Here is a 15,403-nt window from a genome sequence, read left to right as displayed (position 1 = left end):
CGTCAAATGAGCACGGTGATCGAGTTTATTCTACCTACACCCTTGCTACTCAAAGTTTGCTCCCTAGATTAATAGAGTCAGCATTCCTGGGAGTTAGTGAGACATGTAGAATGTCTGGGCCCAAGCCAGAGCTACTGAGTCAGAAAGTGCACAGTAGCAAGATCCCTGGAATATGCTTAGGCACACAAAGTTTAAGAAGCACAAATGCACTTGCAGAAACTTAAAGTTTGCAGAGGCTTAAAGATTTATACAGTAAGGGGTGTATTTTTTTCCCCTTAGGTTTAGTGAGATGTAACTGATGAAAGTTTTATATATTTAAGGTGCATAATGTGGAGATTTCATATATGTATCCATTGTGAAGGGATCAATACAATCAACTTAACAGATCTCTCACCTTACACAGTTACATTTTCTCTTCTCTCCTTTCTCTTCTTTTCTTTCTTTCTTTTTATGGGGAATCTTCAGATCCACCCTCAGTAAGAGGCTTCCGAACGCACCCAAAAGGGTCTAGCAGAGAACCTGGCCCAAAACCCAAGGAACATTTACCAAATGAAGTGAGAAATGCATATTAAACTTCCAAATATTAAAAATAAATTTAAAAAATCATTATCTCAAGTTGGGTGACTTCAGGCTCTTCTTCCTTTTGACTTTCAGTTCGCTGAATTCCTCTAATGAGAGAAAACGTAAGGATAGAACCGGAGGTTAGAGGGCTGCCTCTGTTTCTGTCAAGCTCAGCATAGATTCCGCGGTGGACTGGGCGGTCCTGATCAAGCTCTCAGTCGGTTCTGATTTGGCAACATTATAAATGTTACATTGTAAACATGAGCTCTTCTGTAACACTGCGCCTTAATTGATTTATTCAGATAGCCTTGTGGGTCGGACTAATTGAGTAATTAAGAATCTGATTGGAAATGACCTGTACTGGGGAATAAGCCCCGGCGGAAGCTTGAGGTGAGAACGGGATTTCTCTGGAGTCAGCCGGGAGCTGCTCAGCGCCACCGGGTCTCCCCTGCTGAGAAATTGCCACCAAGGATGACTGAATAGTTGTCCCTTTGGAAATCATTCTTTCTTCGGCAAACGTCTGCTGCTACTGGTAATTTGAATTAACTACTTTTATATTTTTGGACTTTTTAAAAAAAGTGTCTCTTTGTCTTTATACATACGGAATGATTAATGAAAATGTAAAGCTCAGTAGAAGTATTTAAACTGATGGTAAGTATTAAAATTTGAAATAGTGAACAGTGATCTTGCTTGTATAATGTACTAAATGCTAAGTAAGATACATGTACTAGAACTCGATCTTCTCAAGAACCCAGTGAGATAGATAACGTAGCATTATTAGTTAAAAGGGACATATATTAAAACATGGACTACCAGAGAGTTTGTTCAAGGTTCTACATATACAAGTGATGGAGTTGATATTTTAAATCATGGTGTCTGATGCTTACAAGCCACACTGTCAGAATATTAAAATTGCTGTTCTACTGTTTTCTGATAAGAAGTGAGAGGATAGATAAATCATTGGTTCTCTGTATAAAATGTATCATTTTTCTCACTCCTTTCAAGATTCTTTCTTTAATCTTTGGTTTTTGTCAGTTTACTATGATACACCTAGATGTGATTTTATTTGTATTGATCCTGTTTTTTGTTTGCTGAGTTTCTTAAAGTTATGAATTAATGTCACCAACTTTGGGAAATATTTGGTCATTTTTTTTTCTTTCTTCCGTTGTCCCTCTTCTTTGGGACTCCAATCACACAGACATCAGACCTTTTGCTACTGTCTTAGAGGTCTCTGTCTTCACTTTTATTCTCTCTGTTACTCAGATTGAGTAACTTGTACTGATCTATCTTCGATGTCTCTGACTCATTTTTTTGTTACTGCCTTTCTGTGATCAAGCCCATATGATACATTTTATATTTCCAAAGTCACAGTCTTATTCATTTATTTTTGAAATAATTTCCCTTAATCTGCTGAGGGTTCAAATCTTTTAATTTATTTCAAGCAGATTTCTCTTTATGTTTCATCTTAGTTATAAGAGCTGTTTAAAATCTGTCTGCTAATTCCAATATCTGGATCAACTCAGGATTAGTCTTCATTGATTCTCTTTTGAGAGAAAGTCATATTTCCCTGTTTCTTAGAATAACAAATAATTCCAAGTATATCCTCAACATTCTGAATAGTATACTATATACAGACACTTTAGATTCTGTTATGCTGCTCTGAAGAGTACTGCTTTTTTGTTTTTTTTAATTAGGTAGTTATCTTGGTAGAACTCAAATCACAAAATTCTGTCTCTCCTGCTCTAGGTGGCCACTCATATTTCAGTCTGAGCCCTTCTAGGCTTAGATGGGCTGTCTGGATTTTGCCCCATGCATGCATGCTTGTGGACTTGTGGAGTCAGCCAGTGATTTGGGCAGAGTTAATAGGCAGAATATGGTGATTCCTCTCTCTTATTTTTTCCTCTCCGGTATTCCATCACTTCACTTTTCAGTAGCAGAACCTCATGCCCTGCACTCTAGTCATTCCAGCCAGCAGAAGACTACAGGCTCTATGTCATAGTTTCAACTGCCCATTGTATGGACTGGACATGCCCTCAGGATAAAAGCTATTTAAAAATGAGAAGCTCTTTCAGTGTAACTCCTTTCTCCCTCGAATGCACTTCCCTCCAGTTTCAGCCTGTTTTGGTTAACTCTCTGATGTCTTTGGTTGGTTGTTTTTCTGTTTTTCCAGAATGCATAGTTGTTTGAGTGTAGGAAAAATGGAAGTTCTGATGTCCAGGATGCACACCTGACCCTAATCTCCTTGCCCACGGCACACATGCAATGATGGAATAATTGGCCTGCTGCACAGGCACACACTTGCACGCGTGTTGGCAATGAGCCATTCCTGTCTGTGTTGCTGTATAAAGAGCTCTGCCCAGTGCTCTGCAAGGTGGCGGATTGCGGACTTGCCAGATGCAGATGTGATTCTAGCGCTCGACCAGCTGCCGTGAGAATAAAGCTTGGCAAAGACCTTTCACCCCCAACATTCTGTTGTCATTTGATCTCACCAAATCCAGAATGAACCTGTGGGAAGGCCGAAACCCTCCGGCATGACACTGAGGAAGAGTTGCAGAGACAGGAACTTCCTGGGCATCCTAGCGGGTCCTACAACCCACACTCATCATCATGGCCACCCTGATACCCATAAGGATTCAAACAGCTGGGAGGACTAGGAATGGTGTTTCTTAAAACACTGCAGTTATTCTTCCTGTGAGCTCTGATTAAAAGGTAGAATGGATTCATTTACTAATTCTATAAGCTCATCGATTTTATTGTCTTCTCAGCTCTGAAATTTATAGAGGATATAACAGAAAAATCTTAACATTTATGTAAAACCTGACAATGATGCTGCATAATATTTCATTTTGTTTCTTACAGCTCTATCAGTTAAGCTTTGGGTTTCTGCTCATTATACATGAGTATCAAATGGCTCCAAAGTGTTTGAGCCTCTGGTTTGTTTAAGACATACAAAAGCCAGGTCTTTCAATAACTGTGACTGGCAGACTCTACAGTAACCTCCACTAATCCTTTCTTCCTAGAATCCAGACTTTTCTATAATTCCTTCCTCTTGAATATAGGTGAAACTGGTGACTAGTTTTTAACCAATATATTTTGACAAAGGTAATGAACTATTATCCTGATTCTATTTCATTATATGGCAAAAGAAATGGCAGAGTATCCTCTTGATTAGAATATATTATACAAGACTATTTTCTCAGACTGGAGCAAAGGATTCTCTTGGCTGGCTTGACTGAGTGAGGGGTCAAGTTGAGGAAGCCCATGGGGTAAGAGATTGTGGATGGCCCTAGGAACTGCAGATCTGAGGGTGGCCCTTGGCTGAAAGTCAGAAAGGAAATGAGGATTTTTTTCCCTACAGCCACAATACAATAAATTCTGACAACAACTTGAAGAAGCTTGGGAGTGGATCATTCCTTCGTCAAGCATCTAATGAAGCAGCAGCCCTGACCAACATCTGCATTGGGGTGTGGTGAGATCCTGGAGCAGAAGGCCCAGCTACGTGTGCCTGAGCTATGGACGCACAGCAACTATGAGATGACAAATGATCGCTATTTTAAGCCACTAATTTTGTGGTAATTTGTTCTAGAGCATAGAAAATTTATACGGCTACAAAGTCTTTTCACAATACCACTGCAGACTTTGCAACAGAAGCATGTATGACCTTGTTATGGACTCAAGCCTTTTCCACAGGAAATAAGGAAGGAGCTTCTCATCTTGTATTGGCAAAAATGTCTCTGATTCTAGATGTCCAACAAAAACAAAGATATACACAGGCTAAAGCAATACATACAATACGGAAAAAAGCCATCTTATCCAATACAACCTGGTTAATCATTGCTGCCTATTTACAAATCATTGTAAAATACTTTGTCTACATAAATAAATTATGTTGCCTATCTTTGCTTACTACCTCACTCAGGAAACAAACACAACTACCCAGTGTGTATTTTCAACATATTTGATAGGTATATTTACACTATTCTGACTTAAATATAGGGTTGTGGCATCCCTGTTGTAGGTGAAATGGAAGTTTCATGGCCAGGATCCTCACCTAACCCTGGTCTGCCTGCCCACTGTGCACGGGCAGTGTTCACAGGTGCATGCTTGCACACATGTTGGCAATGAGCGATTACTGACTCTATATAAAGAGCTCCACCCAGGGCTCTGGGGCTGAGGTGGTGGAGAGGCCTGGAGACAGAGACAGACTTGTTCTATGCAGAATGACCTAGAGGCAGATGTGATTCTAGCGCTTGACCCGTCACCGTGAGAATAAAGCTTGGTGTAAGACCTTTCACTCAAAAAACATTCTGTTGTCATTTTTCAATCTCACCAAATCCAGAGTGAATTTGCCTGGGCCAGAACCCTCAGGTGAGACACCCACATATATTTTTTGGTACATGGTGGTGGCGCGTCAAGCCAGTTCATAGCAGTCATCCTCCTGAGCAAATCAAAGCGTGGTCCATTAAGTGCTCAAAGTAGGGTCTGCAAACCAGCTGCATCGGCAACATTTTGAAGCTTGTTTGAAATGCAGATCAGTGAGCTGCACTGGAAATCACTGAACCAGGACCTGCATGTCAGCATGACCTCTTGGTGACTGTGTTCACATTAAATTTGGAGAAGCCCTGCACAAAGGGCCCGTGTGAATCTCATCAGGGGAGATTTGCTGTACCTATTCAATGCTCTGGGCACCTTAACTTGGTTTGAAAAACCAGCCCCAAGTTGACCGATAGGAGGGCAGGGACCCTGCTTAGAGTTGATCATTTGCTGCTGAGCTGCATCTCCCACAGTCCTCTCTCTGCCGTGTGTGCTGGGAAGAGGCAGGGCCAGAGACGAGTGAGTCTCTTGAGCAATCAGGAAGAAGCCAGTTTGTATAGCAGAGAACATGTCTGCCTAGATAAGCCTTTGCTGTTGATGAGTGAGTGTTTGAACCTTTTCTCTGATTCTGGGATAACAGTCAGCATCCAGGTTTCCAGTCATGGGGCCTCCATGATAAAAAGATGCTTTGACCTCACCTCAGACAAATTAAACCAGGATCCCTGGGCCTGGGTCTTGGGCATGGATATTTTTCAAAGTGCCTCATATGGTTTGGGTACCATGGTTGCGTATCAAGTATATCAGGTGGGAGTCTCTCACTCCAAGGTAGTGATTGGCAACTATAGTCAACAGGCTAAATCCGGCCCAATGTCTGTGTTTGTAAATAAAGTTTTATTGGAACACAGCCATTCTCATTCATTTACATATTGCCTCTGTCTGCTTTCTTGTAACAGCACCATGGGCTATAGGCTTAAAATATGCACTATCTGGCCCTTAAAGGAAAATGTTTACAACTCTGTTTTAAGACAAGTTCACATAGTAACTGTTAAGAAAGATCATCTGAAAAACCCAAGTCCAAGGGATAATGATTTTTTTCTTCCTTGGTCTTAACAAGTAGAGCATTGAGAATTTTAGCGAGTTTTTGTGTGAGTTCACAAATTAAGATTGGGGTATAAAATTAAGATTCAGGCATTGTAGTGAATACAGCCTTTCCTGTGAAGAAAAAAAAAGTGTTCTATCCAGCAACTAATCACAAGTCCTTACCTACTTGTTTCAGACAAAGCTTTTCCTTCCAAAAATAAGAATAGTTGAGGTGTTTGTTTTTTTTTTTTAATAGCCATGGTTGGCTTCTGTCTCTTTATTCGAGGCAAGAAGAAAGAACACATGTGGTATGAAATAGGGCAGAAACAATTCACCTGTGTCTACACAACCTCAGGAGAACCAGGCAAAGGGGTCAGTTAGGAAGTGGTTCTGGAGAAGGGGTCCAGCATTGTCAGGATGCCTGGGAATTGCTGGAAATGCAAATTATCATGCCTCACTTACTCCAGGCCTGATGAGTCAGAAACCCTGGGGATTAACCAGGTAACTCTGATGCACATAAAGTTTGAGAAACACTGATCTAATAATCAGCAGTTTTAATGACCTAATCATTATTCATCATTACTTGTTTCGTATGATGAATCAGTACACTTCCACATGAGCCAGTGGTCTCGGTTCAGTGGTTAATGTATTCCATACAAAGCAATAGCACTGACAAGAATAACAAGAACCCTGCAATCAGGAAGAACTTTCCTAAGTTCAGGTGTCTACTCCCAAAGCCCAGGTCAGCTGTGGGCTCACTAGGGAGGATGGGGGCTCAGCGACAGTCGCCTGGCAGCCGAATGCACCAGTGCTTTCCAGCCGGTCCTTTCCTGACCGGAGCAGTGGTGTCACTGTGCTGAGGGATTTAACGCCTTGTTCAGTATTTTGGTTGTGAGCCGCACACACTGTTCCTTTGTGTCTCTGCCTTTTCTTTTCCTCTGACCTCACCCAATATCCTGCCGTGGGGATGAGGGGACACACATAGAAGCAGGAAAGGTCTTCCCTGAAGTCCCATCGAGGAGACCTGCTGCTATATCCCCTCCCCAGGCTCCCCAGGAGCGGGGCTGGGTGGGTGCTGCCTCTTCCTCTAACCTTTCTGTTGAAGATGCCTCATCCATCCAGATCAGGATTTAAGACACACATCTGACATTTTGGTCAGGACTTAGGGCACGCAAGGCCCCTCTCTTTCTTGGATATGCTGCCCATGTTGGGCACGGGACTTCCATGCATCTTTTTTGGCAACAACCTTGGGGACTGAAGGTCATCACTCCCTCTACCTTGGGCTAAGTGGCAAGCTGTGCACGGACGCTGGCCTTTGACACTTCTCAGGTGTAGTTATGACATCTGTCCCCTTTGGTCCATAAGCTAATGAGGCAAAGTATCTCTGTGCCACCCCGCTGGAGGCGGAGGGCTGGCAGCACTGCTAAGCCTCCTTCCCAAAACCCTCCTCTCTTCTCTGACTCTTCTCTCTCAGCCACTCCACCTTTGGCTGCTGCTGGAGGACGTGGAGGGGCTGCAAAGCGACAGGTCACAGAAGTCTACCCACTTTGCAATTTCGGCTTTGGCACATCACTTTGGAATTTAAAGTCATTTCCATATAGTTTCATTGCTTCAGCCAAAGTGGAGGTAGGAAGAATCCCATTTTAATTTATTTTTATTGAAAAAGTGTTTCTTATTTTCCAGCACCTGTGAAAATCAAGATTTTTTTTTTTTTATTGACTCTTCTCTCTCATAACTTTGCCTAGGGCTTATCTTTTAATACTCAGCTGTTCGTCGAAATAGTTTTCTTTGCAAACATAGTACCTTCCTTAAGAAGAATTTGGGGTCCAGCTGTATGAAGTCAACCAGGCTGATTTGCTGTCTCCTCTTTCCTCTTTAAGAGTCAAGTGATATTGGATAATGTATTTAACCTCTCCATAGTCCCCTTTCCCTTAAGTAAATACTAATAATGACCTTTGGGGAATGTTTTAAGAATTAGTCATAATCAGTTATAAGGCCTGGCACAATGACAGCTTTGGCTATTTTTTGGAAGAGAATTCCTCTGTTATTGTTCTGCCTCAATCATCTCTCAGCTTCTCCCCTATTGACACTGGGGGCTGATCTGTGCACTGGAAGGTGTTTAAATACATCCTTGTCCTCCACACACAGATGTCAATAACACCTCCCCGCCAACTCAGCTCTGACAATAAGAAATGTCTTCAAACATTATCAACTGTCCCTTTTGGGGGAAATCATTCCCTATTGAAAGCCACTTACCTAAGGAGAGAAATATAAGTTCTTTATGGGTATATATGTGTGAGTGTGCGTGTGTGTGTGTGTGTGTGTGTGTGTGTGTTTGCATGAGTTGTCACAAAGAAAGTGACCTTACTGTGTTTTTAAGTTCCCCACAATAAATGTAATAGGATCCATGCTTTGCAGGCCCTATTTTTAGTCCATATTTTCTTTTATGAAAGGCTAGATGGGCGTCACTTAGTTGCTTACCCTCAGATACTAATCTGCTCTTGATTTGCAGCACTAGGAAGCAACTGATATGGTCAGAAAGTCTTCAGGGGGGATTTCACATAAAACTTTATAGATTCAAGATTGCTCCTCACCCATCAATGCCTTCATCATCTAAAAGTCATTCCAAATGAGAGGAAAATAGGACACGTATCCAATTCGAGATATTAAGACTATATGGTAAGAACTCTAACATGCTTCCCAGTGCTAAAAGTTCCAGAATATTATGATTCCAGTATTTATATTCCTATCCACAACCTCCCTACTCTTTCTTTGCTTTCATAATACTTTCTTACTGGCCAGCCTCCTGGACTCCAAGAAATGAAAAATACTCCAAAATAGCCTCTAGGTCAAAGAGGTAGAAATTATGCAGAAGGCAGGGACTGTCTTCAGTTAAATGGCCTGGTCTTTTTATTGTGATATTGCAACATGTTTTAATTTGTAAATACTTTTCTTTACAGCCATCTCTACATTTTATATTTCTCTTAAGTTGCTTTCTGGACAGGAAGACAGGTTTTTTCCCAGGCCCAGAGTATTCCTCCTCCCTTCTACGATGGACACACCGGTTTCTCCCCTAATTCCTTCCTCCCGCTTCACCTCCTCTCGCTACCCCCATCCCTCTCCTCTCCCATCTCTCCCCCTCTAAACAGACGTTGGTGAGCTTTCTCCTGTCTTGTGTCCTTGTTACCTGCAGCAGGCACTGTGGACACCACTGCCAAATTAACCACAGTGCTGCAGATGTTGTAGCTTGTGAGGTTCAGGGCACCGGTTTATCTTTTCTTCCCCCCTGGTGTTGTCTCCACTGCCCTCTGATTCTCCACCCTTTGTCTCCATTAGGGACAGAGAAGATGAGCAGGTGCTTTGCTTGCTGCTCGGAATAATTCATGCAGTTTAGCTTCCGCGTGGTAATGCCACTGGGAATTGCTTAATGCCAAGGGGAAGGAAGGGCCCCTTGAGATTTTCCAAAGCATGAATATAAAAGGAGTAACGTTTTTTTTACACCTCCAGATTCTTAGACTTTTTCTCTAACATAAATAAAATACAACCCAAATTAATTAACAATGGAACTTTAGGTCTTTTCAAAACTCTTCTTGAAGATGAACTTAATTGAGTATGTTACTTTCATTTGGTTTGGGAAGTGCCATCCAGTCAATACTATGCATTGGGTATTTGTTATGTTATAGACTCTCTACTGGGCACTGGGTGGGAGGGAGAAGAAAGACACACGTCTCCCACCTGCAGGGAGCTCACACGCTAGAGGAGGAGACTGACATATCTAAAAAGATCTGCTGAATAACCGTTTAAAAGACTATGTACATCCTCTGCTAAAGCAGTGGGACTCGGTGCGTTAATTTATTCTACAATGTTTGTATTTAAGTGCTATGCACCAGAGTTTGCTAGATAGTGAGAAAATAGCATCGAATGAGCAAGAATGACACACTGGCTGCTTTTATGAAGCTACGTTCAAGTGAAGGATCCAGACACAAATCCAATATTCACACGCACATAAAACCACAATCTGAGATCACTGCACTGAAAGAAAGTTCCCTAGCATCAGTATTTTCTAGGAGTTCACCTCCTGGAAGATTCATTCATTCATTCACATAGGTGCTGCTTACTCATTTCCATTTCTGCGTTAGGCACTTGGAACTATAGCCTCGTGGACAAGTGTGTAACGGAAGAAGCAGAGACAGAAATGCTTACCTATTTGAAATTGTGGTAAGTTCTGGGTCAAGATTACAAATCAGTGATGTGCTAGGCTTTTCACATGAGTTATCTTAAGGCTCATAACTGCCTTTTCTATATGATTAATCTCTTTTTACACAGGCAAAACTTGAGTCTTGAAGCCAGAGGGATGTTATAAAGACACAAGACTGGTCAGGTCTCATCCACATCTCCTGCTGTTAGAATAAAACTGAATCCTTAAATCTTGGCCATTCATTAGGCCAAGAACGAGCTGCCCTTGTGTTCAGAATAGCCTGACAGATGAGGAAGAACCTATCTGCCATTACATATGAGGCCAAGACCAATGCAAAAGCCTTTTTTTAAATGTTAAAATTTTAAATGATCAATGTTGATCCTTGACCTATGTAATTCTGTGCCTATAAAAAGAACCCATTTAGTCCTAAAACCCACACAGCTTAATTCTAGTTTACTGTGTCTTAATGTATTTTTTCATGTCTGTGCCCTTTGCTCAGATTTTCTCATTTTTATCTCTGGTTTAACAACGGGACGCTTGAACTACAACTTTGGTCAGATCTCACGGAAAGTAGCATCAACCCTGCACAGAAAGGACTCTGAAAATTAGGATTTCCTTTTCTGCCAAGCATCCCTCGCAATCTTGATCCCCAGACATTATAGACATGTTTTCCCTTACCTCTACCAAGTTTGGCTTCTAAGGCATTTGCTTGGTTAATGAGTGGTGGGGTTTCATGTTGACAAAGAAACAAAAAAGAACAGCACACTTTCAGAATGAAAATTGACACATTTTATCTAGATGAGAAAAAAATCAAGTTGGGCATGTTTTGGCTACTTTCCTGTACTGAGCGAGACCTATTACACTAAAACATAGGAGTAGCTAGCGTATGTCTGCAATGAGACAAAAAATATCTCCCATGATATATACTTCTCTCCATCTTTATCTTCCACTATCCAGTTATAGTGTTGGATAGTAATGTTTCATTGAGTCTGTTTTACATCATTAGTGTTAGAATAGTTGGCATGAAACGTGACAGACTTGACCTTTGAACTCATCTGAAGAAAAGTTTCTGTTGGCTATGTCACTGCTACTGCCAAAATGATTTTGAAGTTTCACAATGTCAGCAGTGTTCTTTAAAGTAACCTTTTGAGTGTGCAGTTACTTATATACCCTTATTAGTTAGAAATAGTTTTTTTAAAGACTTAGTTGTATATTTAAACAAAATAATTCTTTATGCTTTAATTCTTGAGTTCCAATCTCATTTAATATAGCAAAGGCTGAAGAAACCCTCCAGGTAATATATGGATGTTAATTATAGTCCTGCATCTACCTTTACTGGAGATACCCCATCAAAATAGTTCTTTCCAACCAAACCAACTTGAAAATGTATCCTTTAATTTATTCATCAGTTTTCTGCTGAGACCTACTATAAGTTATACTTTGTTCATTCTTTTTTTTTTTTTGAGTAGAAAATAATCAAAAAGAAAAAGAAAATTTTTGCTTTAAAGATGACAAGGTGTATTTGGAGAAAACTTTAAGCAGAAAATTAAAATCCAATATAATTACATTTGTTCTGGATTTTATTTTCTATAAAGAAAACCTCCTTATTATTAAAATCCTTATAAAGAAAAAAAAAACTTTGTTAAGATGGAATTCTAAAACCCTTTAGTCTCTAACTTGATTTTTTCCCCAATAAAACACTTGTTTCCTAATATTCTTTTTGGACAACGCCGCTTTCATGGAGAGGAGCAGTGTTATAATTAAGAGTGTGGACTCAGGGACTCCTGCCGGGCTTCAAGTCCATTTTTGTCACCCACCAGCTCTGAGGTGGACAATTTACCTAGACATGCTGTGCCTCAATGTTCCCATCTATAAATTGAGATAATACTCATAGCTGGTATCACAAAGTCACCATGAGGGTTAAATGAACCCCTCACTGCGAAGTGCTTAAAACAATTCTTTGCATATCATAAGCATTCAATAAGGGTTAGCTATCCATATTATTAGTAGTATTATCATTTCACAACATGTCAGACTGTCTCCTACATTTATTATTGTTTTCAATTTTACACAATACATTTGCATTCCTTGTCTAATATGATCCTAATACAATCTACTAGGACAGGGAAGAGAATATTGCACATTATATATGAGGAGGCTGCGTCTGGAGAGCTGAGACTCTGTTAAGTTGATTTCATGGAACCTGAATCCTTGTTCTTCCTCCTGTGCAGGCTCTAAGTCCAAGGGGGCTGGATCTTTTTGGGTCACTTGGTCTTCGTTTTACACCTCTCATCAGTCCTTACACAGTCCCTAGGCTGACAGTGGATATGGGGGGCAGTTAAAAACCTGGGTCCCACTCAGGTAATGCTCATTGATGGGTAATTATACTTGTAAATGAGCCAGTCCCTAAATCTGGAGAAATAAGCGCTTATGAGCAGGCTTCAAGTCTTACTGGATAGCCAGCAGGCCGCACCTGTGAGGTATGTTAACACTCTCTGCCTCTGTCTCAGTCTTTAGACCCTTCCCCATCTGCACAGAGTGCTAATAAATATGCATTTGAGTGAATTAATCATAGCATTGCTTTAGGACTTGAACTCACTGGTGAAACTAAATGTTACTTGTTAAAATGCCTGGTAGATAGATAGGCACTAAAATGTCCATTTCTCCCTTTCTTTGCAAATAAAGGTGATAGTATTGCACTGTTTCAATCAGCTGTGCATTTTTTTTTCATTTAATAGTAAGGAATGGTTATTCCTTGAATGACTAGAACTCTTTGCTAATCTGGTTTATGACTTTCAGAATTGGTTATATCGGGGTGTATGTTTGGAAGCCGAGTGACCTCTCAGTCATTGACGTTTGGATTGGGTAAGTGGTTAAGCAACCAAATCGAAGGCTACACTGCTACAGTCTGTTGCTTTATGCAGGAATGTGGCCACAATGTGGTCAGATAATTTTCAAGGGAATTCAAATATGTGTATTGTTATGTGAAGTCTCCAGATTGTTAAATTATTGATCATAAAACAAATTTGAAGTGACACACCAGGATTTGATTATTGCCAAAATGGACTAATGGACACTAGATTTACTAACGCCCTTGAAATAACCTAAAAAGCAGACACAATACTTAAAATAATGTTTTTCAAAGCACTGAACACAGGTATTGATGGACAAAGATCCCTGATAAATAGAAAACAGAAAATTCATAAAAGAAAAATTGATAATTTGACTTCATCAAAATGAAATAGTCTGCTCATCGAAAGGCAACATTAGAGAATGAAAGATGAGAAGAAAATATTTTGCAAAGCACATATTTGGTAAAGTACCTGTGTCTAGAATGTGTAAAGAACTCTTAAAATTCAATAATAAGAAAACAATCCAATAAAATAGACAAAAGGTTTGAATGGAAAATATACAGATGATACACAGGTGGCAAATTAGCACAACAAAAGCAGCTCAACCCTATTAGTCATTGGGAAATGCATATTAAAACTCCAGTGAGATAGCATTATAATCCATTAAAATGGCTTAAATTAAAAAAGACTTTCAATACCAAGTGATGGTAACTATGGGAAGGAATTAGAATGCTAAATAAATTGATGGTTGGAAATTAAAAGATTATAACCACTTCAGAAACACTTCAGGTCATTTGTTAAAAACTAATTATACACCTGTCATATGAGCTAATTATACACTTGTCATATTTCACTCCTAGGTATTTGCCCACGAGAGAATGCATTGTCCATACAAAAATTTATACAAATGTTCATAGAAACTTTACGTGCAGTAGCCAAAAAGTGGAAATATCACAAATATCCATCAGAAGGTGTATGGATAAACAGACGGTGGTATATCCATGAAATGGAATACTATTATGCAAAAAAAAGGAATGAATTATTAATATCTGCTTCAATATGATGGATCTCAGAATAATTATGTTCTGTGAAAGATGACAAACAAAAAGGATCTATTTTTGTATGTATCTTTTATAAATATCCAGAAAATGCAAACTGATGTGTTTTAGTCCATCTGGACTACTATATGCCATAATAACACCATAGTTGGCTTATAAACAATAGAAACTTATTTCTCATAGTTCTAGATGTTGAGAAGTTCAAGATCAAGATTTGATATCTGGTGAGAACCTCCTTCCTGGTTCACAGATGGTTTTTTCTGCCCATGTCCTCACATGATGGAAGGGGTGATGGAGTTTTTCTGAATCTCTTTTATAAGGGCATCAATCTCATTCATAAGGCTCCAACCTTATGACCTAATCACCTCCCAAAGGCACCACCTCCTAACACCATCACTGGGGTTCAGATCTCAACCTGTGAATATTGGGGGAACATAAACATTCAGTCTTTAGCACAATCTATGGTGACAGAAAGCATATTGGGGGCTGCATAGGGGTGGGGGTAGGGCAGAGAGAAGCAGGAAGGAGGGAGTACAGAAGGACATGAGGATACATTTGAGATGGTGGATACGTTCACTATCTTGATTGTCATGATGGTTTTGTGGGCATATATGTACACAAAATTCTATCAAATTATACTATTTACCTAGTCTGGAACTGAATGTCAATTATCCCTCAACAAAGCTCTCAGAAAAGAACAAAACAATTACATGGGTTTTACAAAAAAAATTAACACCTTGCTGGCAGCACACCAGGAACCCTGGGCTGTGAGTTCCCAAACTCTGACATAGCCGTATGTCACTTACTTTCAGAGAAATGTGCATTGCCACAAGTATTTACACTAAAATGCAAAATGAAATGTTTGCTAACTGGGGGCTCTTCATTGGTTTTTTGCAAGCAAGACAAGTACCATTTCCAGCTCTTGAATGGCCCAAACAAAGACTCCTCTTTCTGCTTAGTTTGATGGCCTCTGTGCAAGGGATCTGATGAAAGAAGATCTAGAATCTCTAATAGCAAATGATGGCATGCAAGCCAAAACTCCTTTTCCTTTTGAGGTTCTCATGTAATTCCCCCTTCATAGTGGCAGGAATTACAGGCTTAATAGCTGACAAAGTCCCTTCCTGAATGTGACTTTCCCTTGGAGAAGGGTCTCTCAATAACAGCAAGCTGTTGTTCACCAAAGGACTTCAGAAGACATCTTTCTAAAAGATAACCGAAATGCTCTAAAGAACTGAGTATTTTCTTCAGAGCAATTTTCATAAAAGAATGAAGTGGAATCAAAAGATTTAAATCAGCATTTAGGAACTTATTTAAAGCAGTAATACATAACCTAACAGATA

The sequence above is a fragment of the Manis pentadactyla genome, chromosome 5 (assembly GCF_030020395.1).
Source record: "Manis pentadactyla isolate mManPen7 chromosome 5, mManPen7.hap1, whole genome shotgun sequence".
In the NCBI taxonomy this organism is placed as follows: Eukaryota; Metazoa; Chordata; class Mammalia; order Pholidota; family Manidae; genus Manis; species Manis pentadactyla.
This window is presented reverse-complemented; position numbering follows the sequence as displayed.